The sequence below is a fragment of the Manacus candei genome, unplaced genomic scaffold (assembly GCF_025592945.1).
Source record: "Manacus candei isolate 608988 ecotype Guabito, Panama unplaced genomic scaffold, ASM2559294v1 h1tg000067l, whole genome shotgun sequence".
Taxonomy (NCBI): Eukaryota; Metazoa; Chordata; class Aves; order Passeriformes; family Pipridae; genus Manacus; species Manacus candei.
The window spans coordinates 4,362,669-4,379,783 of record NW_026138115.1 but is presented as its reverse complement, the minus strand read 5'-3'; the positions used below and the strand labels follow the sequence as shown (position 1 = coordinate 4,379,783).

At 38.8% G+C, this 17,115-nt stretch overlaps 1 protein-coding gene across 2 annotated transcripts in view; it reads left to right on the top strand.

Annotated features, from left to right (window-relative positions):
- KCNK13 (potassium two pore domain channel subfamily K member 13) overlaps window positions 1-17,115 on the top strand; it is a 67,251-nt gene that overhangs the window by 31,742 nt on the left and 18,394 nt on the right. The gene's annotated exons all lie outside the window — the stretch shown is intronic.

Sequence of the window (17,115 nt, the reverse complement as noted above, 5' to 3'; positions counted from 1 at the left end):
CCTGACATGACTTAGTTCAATTTATTAAAGTTTGGCTTGGATAAAGTCATCCTTCATTGAAAAAATGGCAATGAAATATAAACTGTCATTGACTGTTTCACTATTACTTCTTCAGAGAGCTTGCTTCTGTTCTCTGGGAAATAGAAGACTAAAAGAAATTATATTATATCAAAGACCTCCTTGCAAATTTCAGGATAAGTTCTTGTTTATTTTTGCAGTCAATTTCTTGCCTTAAAAAGAAATACCATAAAGCAGGAAAGTTAAAACTGCACGTGCATAACATTTGGCTGAAAAAGATCCCAGGAGTCTTTAGTCTCACTTGGGTTTGTGTTAAAAAGTGAGTAATTTACCATACTTGAATAAAAGCTTGATTTAGCTGAGCTGCCATCATATAAAACAGAGGTGACTGGAGTCTAATCTGGACAAGTGTGTCCCAAAGGAGCCTGGTTGTGTAACATCCCAGTTCGTCCCTCTCCTCCTGAACTGGCTGGCAGGCAAACAAGCTAATGCTTTATCTTGGATCTGGGAAGAGAAAGGAAACAGCAATGGGATGGGATATTAAAATAAGAAAAATCAATTACTTGATTGTCTATGTGGCCTTTGAGATAGAAGGAGCAGTATTGAACTCCTGGTTCCCCCATGCCTGTATCCAAGGGAGAGACCAGGACAGCAGGAAAAGGCAAACCGGAGGACAGAGGAAAAACACTGTCACAGGTTTCCAGCAGTAGCATTGGCATAGCTGATATCTTGCTTTCGCAGTGCTTTCTGGCTCGGTGCTATACAGTCATAGGAAAGTTACCAAAGCTGAGGCACGGTGGTATGCATGGAGTTGTCCATCTTGCACTCCTAAATACAGTGCAAAACAACTGGAAGTGAAAGTCAGCTTTTAAATGCAGGTGTGTAATAGCTGTTTCTGCTACTTTTTGTGTTAATAGAAAGAAAGAACATTTTTCTTCAATGGAGGGTTGCACAGAAGGTAACCTGCTCTTTTGCTGGACAGCTGACCTGCTCAGGTTAAACTGGCTTGTACAAACACCTGTCAGACACTCTGCAAGTGCCTTTGGAGAAACTGAATTTCTCTTACAAAAAACCTGAGTAATGATGGTTCCAAAAAAACAACCAAAACCAACAAAACCCAGAAAATTGTGCCCAGCTAGAAATGAGGAAGGTATTAGATTAATCATGATGGACAACTCTACCTGTCCATATGTCAGCTTTTCCTCATCTTTCACAGGAGGAGAGAAGACAGGAGAGGAAGGTGCAGAGCTGACTGCTTTGCTGTGTCTCTGCACCTCTCTGTCTGCTCCCTGTCCTCAGAGGAACAGGCACCTCAGCACCCTCATTTTAAGAAGGAGGAAAACTCACATCTGCTTCCAGAAGCAATAAACAATTCCACTGGCACATTGGCTGCGATTTTTTGCAATTGCTAGCAGACTGCTTGAGATGCCGCTTTATCCACATTTGTACCCCCTCCTAGAGCTTTCCTGCTAGGCTGTTGTTTCTACTCTGCTCCATCCCCCTGGCTTTCTCAGCCTCTGCCTACGTTCTCCTACATACAGTTGCCCATAGCAACACCCATTTTAAAAGGCCCCGGGTGCTATCATCTCCCCCATCCTCCGGAGGGGAGCTCTGCCAGAGCCAGCAGCAGCACTTGCAGACCTCAGCTCTCTGAGCCTCCCCTGGTGAGCTGGGACTGAAGGAAATGTACCTCCAGAAAACAACAGTTTCCAGGAATGAGAGGACAGCATATCCAACACCAGAAGCATTTGGTGAATCAATCCCACTAGAAGCTGGTCTGGTGGAAACACCACATCCCTGATGTTCTTCAGAGGCAGTGCTGCACCCCATACCCCTGAACCCGTTCCACATCTAGAAGCACCCCCCTCTCCCACCTACCTGCTTCTTGTGGGATTGTGCAATTAGCTGGATCGAGAGACTCATCTGGTTAAAAATAGTCTGACAAAAGGGTTATTTTAAAATTGAAAGAGAGTAGGTTTACATTAGATATTAGGAATTCTTTATTGAGGGTGGTGAGGCACTGGCACAGGTTGCCTAGAGAAGTTGTGGATGTCCCATCTCTGGAAATGTTTAAGGCCAGGTTGAAAGGGGCTATGAGTAACCCTAACCCGGTCTACTGAAAGATGTCCCTGCCCATGGCACGGGGCTTGGTATTAGATGATCTTTAAGGTCCTTTCCAACCTAAGTCATTCTATGATTCTGTGATTTTTAATCTCTCCTCTGGATCAATGTGAGGCCACAGACAGTTGCATTGGCACAACAAGAAAGCCAGTGCCAGGTTTAAATGCACCAGAGCTGCTTCTGCTGCCATTGCCACTGAGATAAATGCTTATCATATTTCACTGGAAATCGAGAAAGCTACATTTTTTCATCAGTGTAGCTGACAACTTCTGTGTTTGTGTGGTATTGCTGGTGTAACTGCAGCAATAGGGCTCAAGCAGAACTTAGTAGGTGGAATCCACTTACTTTGGAGTCCTGCACTCAAATTTGCTATCACCTGAAAGTATAAATGATTTGGTAAAAGATGCACATTGCTGATATGGAGCAAACATCTGTCAAGTCTGTGTTCCTGAAGATGCAAATCCCAGTCTTTTCCGACATTAATGTTAGGATGTTTGGAGTCAGGTCTACATACGTTTTTTACATTAGGTCATTTATCCTTATGCCAAGCTCCTTCTGCATTCTCTTTCTTTCCTTCCTTTATCCTCAACATATGCCATCACTTGCCATTTCTGTGAAATCATGGATCTGTAGCTTTTGACCCATCACAAATTCCATTTAACCAAGCAGAACTGCAAAGTATTTAGCAAGGCTCGATGTGGTGAAGTCTCTGGGCAGGAACTGCTGTAGTTGGTGTGTTGTAACTCAGAAGAGTGGTGCAGCTCAAAACTGGGTGCTGGAGCTTCAGAGTCCTCGAGCCTGCCCCTCATCATTGTTAATAATGCCTTCATTTTCTCATTTGGTGTGCATTACACTTAATTTATCTTAATAGGAGGGAGTTATATTATCTCTGTTCTTACAGCTATGGCTGTTCTCATGTCCAATTACAAATTAGAAAAGAAGTGTGTGTGTCAGATCTCTAATAAACATGATGAAATAGAAGTATATTATAGCTTTTCAAACTGAATATCTATTTATCATGTAGAGCATGGGGTTTAGAGACACCGGGAAAATACATAGTAGGTGTGTAAATCTTGGAAGAGAAGCTTATGGAAACAGTAGTGGGAACCTAGATTTTTCTTAGCCAGTACAGTGGGTAGAAAATTTTAAATAGTCACAGATACCTTCCTACTCAAAGCAGTCCACCCATGGTTTAAGGTTTTAAATTTGTTCAACTTGTCAAATTGTATGCCTGATCCAGCTCTCGGGGGATCAGTACAGGCAGTGCTGTTTGCTGTGTGATTTGGAGTGTAAGCATCACTCCAAAGAGAGCACTGCTGCACCAAAGGGTTGTGTAAAATGGGTAATACAGAAGTTTTAAAATTATGTTCTAACATTTTAGAAGCCAAGCAGTAAATGATGTTTCATTTTTAAAGACATCTATACCAGTTGGGTATCATTATGTTGTGGAAGACCTGATCCTTTAGCAGACTGCACTGGCATGTTCCTACTCACACAGCACTGGAATAAATCTGTCATTTCCTCACACTTGCTCACATCCTTAAGTTGTGACAATGCTGAATCACTGCCCTCACACTGCCAAGATTAAAAACAGCCATTTCAGCCTATTTAAAATAGAATTAATTGGAGGATTCCATGATAAAGACTCTGAGATCTCCTCAGACTCAGTTGTTCCAAGGGAAAAATGGCAAAGACTTCAACTGAAATTGTGCATGTTCTGTAGAAAGACAAGAGTGGGAGAACTGCATATCCTCTTCCCCACAAGCTCCAAGACCTCAGTTCTGGCAAGAGATGTAGAAGGTTATCTACACACTGTGTGTTTTCATAAATGAGTTGTGAACAAAAACTGAAATACATGTAGTCATGATTATTATCTGTTGAAAGGAAATATGTACCCTAATAATGTATGGAGATAATACAATGATTTGCAATTCAATCTATATATTTTTAGTCATAGAATCTTGTTCTCCAATTTAAATTGACATGAAATAAAGTAATTCTGCTTTATTTATCTCTTAATAATTTTATGAGAACATATTGGTTCTCACTTGAAAACTTTTTTTGGGAGGAGATACCCAAAATTCAATCCTGTGGATGATGTCAGTCAGCCCAGCCTCCCTCATCTCTTTGTTTTTACTGTGTCAGTAAGTGTGTCATGCTGGAAGCATAGTAAATAGATGTTTCTGAGATGTTTTCATAGTAGGTATTTTCTTAGATGTATGCTTTATTAAGTAATGAAGGTAAAAAGGATTTTCTGAGCTTGAATTAATACTTTTGCAAAGGAACACAACAGAAATATAAAATCTAAGCTGAGACAAAAGGAGAAGATGGGAGAAAGGAAGGATAGAATTTTCAGCAGAATTGGAGTAACATGCAAATCCTTTGGTCCCTTGTTATGTTCCAACAGCAGCAGGAAGTGATGCCATTTGGGGATGAGAGCCTGGTCAAAGTCACAGGTCCATTCTCCCTGTACTCCCTCAGCATCCAAAATCATTGGCTGTGGATGTTAGAAGGCAACTTGTGATTCTATTCCCATTACTCTCTGTGGACCCTTTGTCTAAGAATGTGTCCAATTCTTTTTTGAGTTTGCTCTTACTGTCTGACTGTATGATCTTCTTTGGAAGCAAATTCTAGACATTCAAAACTATGCAAAAAAAATAACTTTCCATAAGTTTTAAACCAGTTTCTTATTTGTTTCATTGAATGATGTTCTTGCATTTCAGAATCTGGGCAATACCATACCCCAACTCAACTTTTCTGCTGCATGGATTTTGCAACCCTTAATCAAATCCAGCCTTAACTCATTACTCTCTAAATAGAGAAGCTCTGTCCTCACTAAAAAGTTACTCCATTCCCTTAATCACTTCAGTCATCCTTCTTTGTTCCTTCTTGAACTCCAGTATCTCCGTGAGCTGTAGAGACCAGAGCTGAATGCAGTTCAAGATGTTTTCATAAGGATGCTTACAAAGCAGCCAAATGATGCCTTTGTTTCTATTTTGTGTCCCTTTTTTTCTCTTTCTTTTTTTTCTTTCTTTCTTTTCTTTCTTTTTCTTTCTTTCTTTCTTTTCTTCCTTCCTTCCTTCCTTTTTTTCTTCCTTTCTTTCTTTCTCTTCCTTTCTTCCTTCCTTTCTTTCTTCTTTCTTGATCTTCCTATGGTGAAGTGGCCAGGTCTGACTTCAGCATTATATAGGCATGGTTTAGATTATTTAGATTATTTTTCCCTTACTATGTTTCCCTACATTTTTACACTGAAGTTTACCTGCTAGCTTTCTGCAAACTCACTCCATTCTGTGAAATCCTTCCTGCTGTCAGTGGCATTTGATCACCCAAACAAACGTAGTATCATCCACAAACCTGGGGATCTCACAATGAGCTTTCTTCTAATTCCTTTCCTGAAACTTTTCTGTGGCCATTACTGTTTGCATGCAAAGACTGATGCTTAACATCAGTAGGAAACAGGATTTAAGAAATAAGTAGAACTTATTGCCAGAGTGAATAAATAAAGTTTCTGAGTGAACTGAGCAACAACCAGGTCTTTTACAAGACAAATTTACTAATGACATGGAAGCAAAAATTAATATGATTTTCAATAAGCTCAGTTAGTGAAGATCTAACAAAACATGATAACCTACAGTCATGCCTCTTTTGATGTAGCCCAGGATATGGGTGGCCTTCAGGACTGCAAGCACCCATTGCTGGGTCATCTTGAGCTTTTCATCCACAAACACTGCCAAGTCTTTCTCCTCGGGATTAATCTCAATCCATTCTCTGCCCAGCCTGTATTTGTGTTCGGAATGGCCCTGACCCAGGTACAGGACCTTATATTTGGCCTTGTGGAACTTCATGAGATTCACACAGGCCCACCCCTCAAGTGGTCTTTTGAATTACTTAAAGCTTATTATTCCAATTCTTCTGTTAAGAGAATTATTAGTGGTCCATTTTGAAAAACATAAATCATAAAGCCATACATATGTCATGATTATATAAAAACATGTTTTAACAAGCCCAGACACACATCTGGTAAAGAATATTATTGTCATGTTTGTAAGCAAAACATCACTCTTGGGACTGCAAGACAACTGCTGGTTTGTTTTATTTTTTTTGCTAGTTTTTCTTTAACCACTTCTAAGAAAGCATTAATTGTGATATTTTAAAAACAGAATTTTATTCAAAGTCAAACTTTAAAATCCCATCTTTAAAATATATATAAAAGATAAAAATGTTTATATGTGTCTCAATAAGTACTTTAGCCAATTTTCACTTTATAGGAGGCCAGAGAGGAAGGGACAGTGGTGAGTTTTGTCAAATACAGTGTCTGTGACACAGATTTTTCTGGTGTTCCCAGAAATCCTGGAAGGCAGCAACAGTTAGGACACAGCAAAATATGGCATCACCAGGTCAGCCATAGTTTTCATTAAAGTATCAGCACCGTAGGAGCTCTTATAATCTTGACAAAGCCAAGTGCTTTGGAATAATTACTAGACAATTTTTGTTCTACAATTCCCCTGGTTATTTCACAAAATATTTTTGCACTGGACCAGTAAATTTGGTCATTCAACATTTTAATATTAGTACATGTTTAAGTCATACTATACTCCTAACAATAGCCTGGTGGTGGTTGGGTTTTTGGTTTTTTCTTCTATATTTTGCACTTGTGGGAGTTTGGCAGTTATGATCTGTGTATGCTGTTGAAACAGGGTTAATTTTTCTCAATCGACATCATTCTGCATCATATGTGTTAAGAATTTTTTGAAAACACAATGTTTAGAACTGTCTTTTGCAGAATGTGACTTATTTTTCTACTTGTTAAGAAAGTTTCTGTGACTTTGAAACCATTGATTTCTTCAGCTCCTGGATGGGTGAATTTATTTTTTTTTCTATGTAGTTCACAAACCTTGTTTTCAGAAGGAAACAAGGTTCTAATGGAAGTCTAATAGACTCTGTCTCTTCAGCTACTTCACTAACAGGCTTTTTATTTTAAAATAGAGTCCCTCATGACACAGGATTTTGCACCTGTTTTTCAGCATGTGCATTATATGCTGTATCAAAGCACTATTGCCTTTTCATGTATGGCAAACTGTTTTGAACGTGGCTTCCAGGAAGCCATTATAGAGAGACAAAAGATGTCACAGAGTTGGTTTAGTGCAGAAAGAACTTGATAAATAGCTTCAAAATGTTCAGATTTCTTTTCACACAGATAGCGACCAAACACTTACAGTCCTAAGAAATCCTGTTATTTAATTATGTGCTTCTTTTCCAAAGCAAAACGTGCTGCTCAGATGGGGAATAAGTACTGTGAATGATGAGGTTAGAAGCATTTAAACCTATTAGCAGTACAGGTGGCATCTTCAAAACTTCTAGGAAAAGCCAGGACTTTACTTTGTCAATTTTTCAAGGGTTTTAAGATAAATCAAGTCTACTGTATTTGGAGCTATCCGTGCATTTCTTCTTCCTCTGAAAGAATATGTAATTAATTAAATAGGTGATACTGCAGTTTTGGGATGAACATTTTTAGTCAAATCTTTCTCAGCTTCACTATTTTCATAAGCAGAATGTGAAAAATAATAGATGGTAGCTGATATAGTCTTTGGAGTAGCCTGACATTACTCAGGTTGAGCAGCCTACTCTAGTGGAAGGTGTCCCTGCCCATGACAGGGAGATTGGATGAGATGATCCTTGAAGGTCCTTCCCAACCGAAAGTGTTCTACGATTACTTGACAAACTCAGATTTTATTCCTGTGTCCATCCATCAGCCCCCTCAGCATAAGTTTTTTCTTTCAAAATGTCAAAAAGGTGAGAAATTGCCTTTGCCCCTTTTATAAGTCCTAGCTTTTGAGACACAGATCAATGGGTAAGAAACTCAGAGATGATCAAACAGGAGTTCATCATCATATGCTCATCGCAAGCACTCGCAGAATTGCCAGTTCTCAGTGATATATATTCAGTGATGAATATTCACTGAAATCTCTGATGATGTTGGCTGTCATCACTGTCTGCCAGTTTTTGTAATTTTAATCACAATATTAATATCTGCTTCTGCTTTTATATGGAATATTCTAAATCCTTACTGTACACCATGCCAATAGCCTTTTCTATGTGGTGTAAGCTCGTGGGCCTTGCTTTATATTTGTAGTTCCTGCAGCACCTGCTTGGAAACTGTGAATGTTTTTGCCTTTATTCTTAGCTTTTTGGGGCTTTCTCTCAGTCTCCAAGGAACTAAAGCAGTGTTTGTGCTGTCTTTTATGCTATGCTTCTTTGACCAATCCTTCAGTTTGATGTATCCAAGCATCAGGCCAATCTAATTTTCTGGGTGAGGTTTTCATTTCCTTGGAGGTAGCAAGGCTGAGGCCCTTGGCACATAGTGGTTCTGGTAGCGATTGCTACCAACCTTCCTCTCTGCCATCAAGATAAGACTTGAAATAGATTAGGAAAATGTAATCACACCCAAACACACCTGCACATATACTATTCCTTCTCCTACTGAAAATGTAATTTTCTTATCTGTGTCCAGCTTCCTTACGGCCTGTAATGCTGCAGATTTTTTTTTTCTTTACTTTTTTGAGCTTAACACTCACAGCTGAGGTCTTTTTGCTTTAGTTGAACCACAAGGGACATTGTTGCATAAAGTTGTTGGTATTTAAAGCCAGGGAAGAGGATTCAAAAAGACACCACTTGGTTTTTTTCATCAGAGGGGAACCAAAAAGCCTGCATTATTTCCCATAGTTTCACCCCTAAATGAGAAGACATGCTAAAGCTTTACTTTAGGGAAAAACTGTATATGCCAACAATAAAACTCACAATAAGCAAATTTAAACAGACCTTTGAAAATTCTTAAAATACAACCAGCTTTGTTCTATTTAAAAGGAAAATTTTAGAGTAGATGAACCTATAGCTCAATTAGTACACATCACTATGTTCCTTTGCCTTGATAGTTGGAGTTATTATGTTTATACAGACTGATTGACTGCAAACAAACCCTTGGAACAGCATTAATTACATACACAATTCAGATGAATTATTATCCTGCCACAATGAATAATGGCTTGAAGTTACTGTTATTTGCTAGTAAGGTACACTATTCCACAGGAAAAAAAGGTTTCTATACATGTATATCAATTTGATTCAGATGTAATTATATGTATTTTCCAGTTTTGCATATATATGAATCTTGTCCACAGAACTAACACTCATCAGTATTACTGTACCCTTACCGAGGTAGCAGCTGTTAAGGATGTTTCAGCACAGGGTTTCAGGTTGTCTTGGTTTCAGACACATGCAGGCAAAAGTGCCTTTTCATACAACATATTAAAATTAAGATGTGATTAAATATTAAATAGAAATGTTAATAAAATATATATGATTTAATTAGACAAATGTTTCTATGTTTTGAGGCTAAATAAAAACTACACAAACCTTTAAATGACTGTTACAAGGAAATTTGAAAATAGCAATAAGGTACTTCAAAACTGAGCCCTGTTCTATCCCTATAGAAACACAAAAGATGTACAGACTTACAAATCTATCTAGGGCTGATGGAAAGGCACTAGGCATAGCACCTCTGGCATCAAAAACTACATAAAAATTATAAATGGAAACCCAAAGGTAGGCGTAAAACATTTATACATTGAATTTATTATCACACAGGAGCTGTAACAAGGCTCTGTACATCTCTTACAGAAGACCTGGAGTGAACCTGAAATCATATAAAGCAGAATGACAAGGTTCCATAAATTATCTTATGTGAAAAACTTACAATGATGAAAATTACAGACTGCCAAAGAGTCATGTATTGTTAAGGGCCACACAGACATTATAACAGTGGTGTCAACAGACCCATCAAGATGTCTATTAAAATTGATCTTTTATTATATTTTTCATTTAATGTTGTCCCTTTAGCATTTTTTTCTACTTATGTCTTTTAGATTTCTTAGCATTGGAAGCTTTTCCTAAACTAGGTTTCTGTTCAAGGCAGAACATACAGTTTCTATATGTGAAGTGAGAGAAGAAGGGCAGTAACAGGTACCCAGCTCTCCAGACAGGTTTTAACAGTGACTCACTGTGAGCTGAACTTTGCTGTGTTAAATGCAGCACACACTAACACAAAACCAGCTTTTCTGATGTTTTCCAGAACAAATCAGTGAAAGCCCAAGGTTTTGCTATTTCTAACCTTGAAGTCCCATTCACACTTGGTGTAACACTAGCCTACATTTGTGTCACAGGGTTGCATTTACAAAAACCTGTACTCAGAGGGTCTGTTATGCACAATCTCTTACACAAGTCCTCTACCCCCCTACTGGCACAGACAGCACACGACTCATGCAGTCCTTGAAGGATTATCTCTCTCCAGTCCTTCAGCCTCATTTAAACTGGCAAGAGTGCTGTCTGTCAGCTGTGACAAGTCTTCAAACAAGTCAGAGAGTGAAAAAGATCTCAATACATGTGAGAAAGTGTAGCTTGTATTTGGGTAACTGTATTTATTGTTTCATCTATACCTTATACCTTTAGTTTCAGCATCAGTATTGTCCTTTAGGAACAGACTGAACCCCGCTAGGAGCTCTGCAGAAGGTTACGTCTCTCATCCTGCCTGTGCATGACATTGCAGGTGCAGACTGGCAGAGATGGAAGCCACAGTACTCAGCAGAGGTCCCAGGTCACCAAGCAGCTAAACACTCATCTTAGCAGTCTGTTTGCAGATATGACTCAGCTGTAATAGCCTGGAGACATTTCCAGCTTTTACAGCTCTGGAGTGCTGGAGATGCCCAGGCAGGAGGTGCAGAGCTCACTCAGGCGGGTAGATCTGGAAACAGAAGAGCATACAGCACATAGGAGTGCTGTTATAGCCATGTATCCCTGCCTCCCTGGACAGGCTGAGCCTTTCTGCCCCACGTAGCCATCTGCACAAAAAATTGCATTGCCAGTTAAATAAATGCTACCACACACCAGGCTGTCCCCAGTAAAATATCGTTTTGTCAAATAATTGTTGCATTAAAGGAGAGGTTCATGGCTAGCTCATCCTCCCCTCCTTATCAGAGAGAGGATCAAGATGTTGAAATTAATGGTTGTGACAACATGTATGGATGTGTCTCACCAGCCAGCCATGCAGTTCAGATGCTGATCTTCCACTGATGGAAAATCACAGAGGTGTCTGTGTGCATATGTGTGTGTGTGTGTGTGTGTGTGTTTCTGCATCAATTTAGCAAAATAAATTACACGAGATTTTTTTTCATATCAGAAATTGGACCCAAGTGCAGGTTTGTTGCTGTCATCAACAAACTGTTAGCTTTTAGCTGCTGTTATTTGTGACAGCACTGTGCTTGCTTCCATAGTTGTGTCCTCTTACACAGTGGAAATCTCACAGAAATGAATCTTTTTCTTCTCTTCCTGGAAAGAAGGACTTAATGTCCTCATTCCTTTCTGGAACAGGACACTGTTACAAGCTTGCTGATACAGCAATGTCATAAGGGCAGTGATGTGACAATATTTGGGAGTACTTTAGCTGTTCCTTCAAGAGTCTCTACAGGTTAGAATTACTCCAGTAGAACTAGTTTTGCTGGGACAACTTATTCTGCTCAGAGAGCATCAGACTAGGCTATTATGGCAGAAGTGAATTTTGCCAAATTATTACTGTCTGCACACTGTCAGAACTGTGCACAGTACAGGACATTTTCTCAAGTCTTTGAAGTATAGCTTCTGTCCCTGTTTTAGAAGCACAAAACATCCTTATGTAGATAGTTCGCTGCAGAATGTGTCTGAGGGAAGGAGGATTAGTATCTTTGCAGGTATCTAAGGCTTCCTATATTTCTCTTTCCTAATTACTATTTTCTTGATGATTTTTTCACTGCAGTTGAAAGTCTTGATCCTGTTTAGTTTTTTTCACAACTTTCATGATCCTCAATCATTTTCTTGTGTTTCTGTTCCACTGGTGAAATTCATAATTTCCCCAGTGATTCACTTCCAAAGTAGAGCTGATAAACAAATAAACATAAAATACATTAGGAATACAGACACAATATCACAAAGAACTCTGATTGTAGGCTAAACTGGAATGCTGTTTTCTGATGATATTTATATTTCTGACTTCACAATGATTCATTATTGTTGCTATAGCATTGCCCCCTCTTTCTACCCACTTCCTCTTTGTGGGAAGGGCAGGAGTAGCAAACTGCATACATTCAAAAAGGAAATGAAAACTCTCAGAAAAGAGAGATATTTTGCAGAACAATAGAAAGACCCAATCTCGTGATGTAAAATTAACTGTGAAATCTATATGTCTGTCCTAGTCTTCCTACACACACACACTGTATGAGGTGCTCCAAGTTTCGTTCATGAGGGATTAGGTTTGATGAACTGTTTCTCATACCCTTTCATGGCACCAAGTGCACCGGGAAATGAAAACTCAAGTTTTAGTTAATGCAACCTGTGAATGTCAGGACATACAGAATTAAAACACAAAATGTCCAACCATGTATCACCAGGCAGAGAGAGATAAGTGTGGGTAATGATCCAGGAAAAATACCAGTGGTTGGTAGCACTGAAACAGTTTACAGAACAGAAAAGATGAAATGACCTAAGATTGGCCTGAAATGGGCAGTTGGGTTCTCTGAGGCTGAGTGCTGTGTGTGTGACATGCCAGGATGTGGGTGGTGTGAGTCCCCTGAGCTGTGCATCCTGGCTGTGTCTGGGTAATGGGATGTGATGGGTCTGGGGGACCTGGGCAGAGTGAGAAGGGCTGGATGGGAACACTGCACAGCCTCATAGCAGAGGGATGGCTGTTGGAGGAGGGAGGTGTTTTAATTCACCTTTTCTAGATTTTCAGGGGCTGGTAGATCAGGGTATTGAGGAAAGAAAATAGAGAAACAAGATTTTTTTTTTTTTGTAGAATTGATTAATTATAAAAAGTTGATGCCTGTTTCCTCTTGTTAGGTTTCAATATAATCATTTTACTGTTAGATTCAGACTAATATCTGCTTAATATTTTTCACTGTTTGCTCTCTGTTGGAGGATTCTGCTTTAGGAGAATTTCCTGTTGGACCTCAGTCCTTCTTATAGAACTGGTTATTGATAAGAATTACAGCTGCTTGCTTTTCTCCATTTATACCCAGTACTTACTTCAGGAAATCATAAAGGATGATTATGTTATACTATCGATGTGATTTCACTTTTTAATTTTTCTTTTGTATGAGTGTATCCTTTTGGAATGTCCACACAATATCAACTGAACACACAGGTGGATTTTATAATGGTTTGCACTAACAGACTTCATAATAGAAATTTTGCTGCCAAAATAAAATCTGAAAATTTATTTTGCATAGGAGGTGTGTTTAGAAAACTTTTACTGACTCTACTTGGAGTATAAATTCCTTCCAACTTGAAAGAAAATTGAGGCTACAAGGAATGTACTTCCTCAGTTCAGCTGAATATTAGGAAAGATAAAACCGTTTACAGTGGTCAATGAATCATGGGGCAAATCAGTATCGTACTGATTTCAAAATAGGAACCTGAAATTTTTACAAAGAAGGCTGCCTTCATTGCTGGGCTGGTAAAGTTAGGATTTGTCATGCATTTCTATCAATGGTGGTATTACAATGCCATGTCTGCAGACGTGTCTAACAAATTGATTGAAACACTTTTTAGTACCTTAAAAACATTCAATTTTTCCAACTCAGAATGATCTGATTCCCACTTGATTAACTATAATCTCAATTGTTACTTGAAATAACTCTGTCAAGAAATGTCACCCAACTTGTAAAATAAAATTCACTAAGTTTGATCAGCATTCTCTCATACCATAAAATCATCAGCATTTTTTTTCCTGAAGTTGCTTCCTGTTTTTATTTCTTCATCACAAGAAGCAATTTTGTATTTTCAAATAGTCTCCAAGTGTCAGCCACTGGTTTTATTTCCTCTTTTATACAATTTCATAATTTCATTCTGTATTTGCTTCCCAGTCTGCAATGTAACTTCTTTCTCTTTCACTGTTTTGCTCTGTGGGTCAAGCTAGTACTGACTTTATTCACTAAGTCATTTACCTTTGATATGTTTGACTGTTGGTTTCTCTTCTATTCCTTGTACTTGAGTAGTCTCTTTCAAATTGCCAGGACCAAAGCTTTTTGTGAAGGACTTTCGAAAGAACTCAAACATGAAAATGCTGCATAACAGAGTGTGCTTTATAGCCTAAAATCAGGTCTGGTGCACAGAAATGAAAAGGTAGCAAGTGTGACAACCATTTGTAGAACAGGTTGCAAAGATGTTCCTGGAAACCATGGGTCAGTAAGTCTGTCTTTGATAGAGGCACATTAGGGAAGTGTAAACAAGAATATAAGAGGTCAGGACATTTAAAAAGGTGATGCAGCTTTTGCAGAGGGAAGTCACATCTCACAAAAATTACAGTGTATCTGGACTTTCAGAAAGCTTTTACACAAATGTCTTCACCAAAGCCTCTAAAGAAATAAAGAAATAAAACTAATGGGATGAAAGGTGGAGTTCTACTATTGATAAAGAATTGTTTAAAAAGAATAGCAGAAAAGTCTAGGTATCAATAGTCAGTTTTCAAAATGAAGGCAGATTAACAGCAAAGTCTCTGAGGTTCTTTGCTGACAACTGCACATTTTAACAGTCATAAAAAATATAAGAAAAGAGATAAATACATAACAACATTTCCTTAGGATAGTCAACTATAAACCTGACTGTATGAAACATGGAACAAGGCCTGTTCATCCCTGGTTCAGTTTGTAAGGTACTCAGCATCCCAAGTGGCATGTCAGAGAGAGCCTCAGCTGCTATGCAGAAACCTGCCAGACATTTACTCACATTATGTTTTGGAAAAAAAAAATTAAATTCCACAATATTTCAGTGGCACCCTACACTCCATTCTTCTTTTCTACAATGAAAGAAAAAAAAGGCATTTTATAAGAAAAGTAGGGAGTTTGTGGTTTTGATATTTTGAAATGAAAAGTTTTATCATAAAAATTCCGAAAGAATAGATTTAATTTAATTTCAACTGTGTCAACCTTTTACAATTTTTCCCTCTTGCATTTCTTGGCTGAAGCAATTCACTAGATTTACTTAGATTTGTACGTATTTCAGACACCTCAGAAGTCCATTTGGGGAAAAATGCATTTACTGTCAAACAAATACTGATCTATAATATGGTGTCACAAATTAATCCCAGTTGTAATATGGTGATGGTCAAACTTAACCAGGCATAATGTGGCCCAATACATCAAAATACAGGGCATTTCAGGAAATGAAATAATTTCTGGGACTAAAAGTTTACAGCTCATTATCTTTAAAGGAAAATTTGTTAAACTAATATCTTTATACTGCTTTTAGTTTTTCTATTATAGCATTTCTTTGGAAATGTTAGTGTCGATTGCTATCATATATAGGTCTGTAAATAGAAAAATGAATTAAAGTTTTACATTTAATCCAGAAGGTAAAAAAGAGTGCTCCCCTGAAGAGGAGGAGGTGACAAGGGACAGTCACCCTGAGACTCACTGCCTCTCTGGATCAATGTCCTGCATCTTTTGGTATTCATGGTTCACCATGATTTCCTGATGCCTGTTGAGTTCCTTTGTAAAGCCTTTGCTAGTGATTTTTTTACCCACACAGAACTGAACTCAGCAACAAAATCCAGTTAGCTAAACAAACAAACCTGAGGAGCTCAGGCTCTGGCCATGACGCCAGTGGCAGGATCCTGACAGGAATCTGTGGGAGGCAGCCCAAAAGCCTGTGCCAGAGGGTCCCCACCTTTCCATCTCTGCCCAGCCTTCATCTGCTTCTCTTCTTCAAGGAAAAGGGGGGGCTGGGATGTGGCAGCCCCTCACTGCCCTTCCCACCGCTGCTTTGGGCAGATCCCACCAGGCTGCAGAGAGATTCCTCTTCTCCATTGGTCTTTACGCCTCTGTCCACAGGGTGGAGGTCATGACTTGCATATAAGCCAGCCTGCACAGAAAATAAGCATCAAAGCTAGGATTATAGAGGCATCAGATCATGGAGCAGAATGGGAAGGTGGAAAGTGAGAGGAAATATTTGTGTGCCAAGGGGAACAACAGCAAAAAGATCATCTTGTCACAAAGAACATTTTGCCTTTGTGGTTTGTCTCTTGTTATGTGCCACCCACACAGAGCTGCAGTCCAGCTCTCTCTAGCACAGAAATTTAATGAGGAGACTGGAGACTCCTGTAGGACCACTTTATGCTGCACTTTGATTGTGGATCAGGCAAAAGTGCAGTGACCCTTGGGAACCCACATTTGGAGCTGTTATTAGCAGGGATTGTGCTGGAGGGGTGAAGCTGAGGGCTGTCACTTAACAGTGTGAGGACCATTGTTAGAAAGGAATCTGTGTTGGTAGCAGGTCTCCAGTGAAGGGAAGAGGAAAATAGTTCAGCACTGATGGAAACATGGTCTTTTCACACTGCATTTGTCTTGTCTTCCAAGCACAAGTGTATCACATTAAATACAATTTCCTTTATTTCCAAGAGCCTTATATCTTTATTTCATAATTAGCATCTCATAGTTACAAAGAGAAAGAAACAAATAATGTCTCATGTCCTGTATGATTTTTCTGTCCTCTCAGCAAGATTGTTTTGGCTTAGTTGTTCAGTTATGTAATCTCTTATTAATCCTATTAAAAAAAGCAGCAAAGATTTATCATGAGTGTTACTCCAGTTTGCTCAATGGTGTTCTGAACATACTTTTCATTCTTTAGTAATATCTTATCAAAACAAGGTTGTCTTATCAACAGCTTTAACTGAAACAAAAACACTATTTTCAGGCTTTAGGATGGGAAGGATCTGAGAGAAGACCGAAGCACCTATGGCCTGAGAAATCCCATTTCAGGGAATCAGACCAGAGGAGATTTCTGATAAGACTTACCTACAGGCTTGAGCTGTAGAGTGGGATACAGAGAAATAGGAAAAATTCAGCAAAGCTGATTTAAAAAGGGGTTGATAATGGGTGACAGACACCAGGGTCA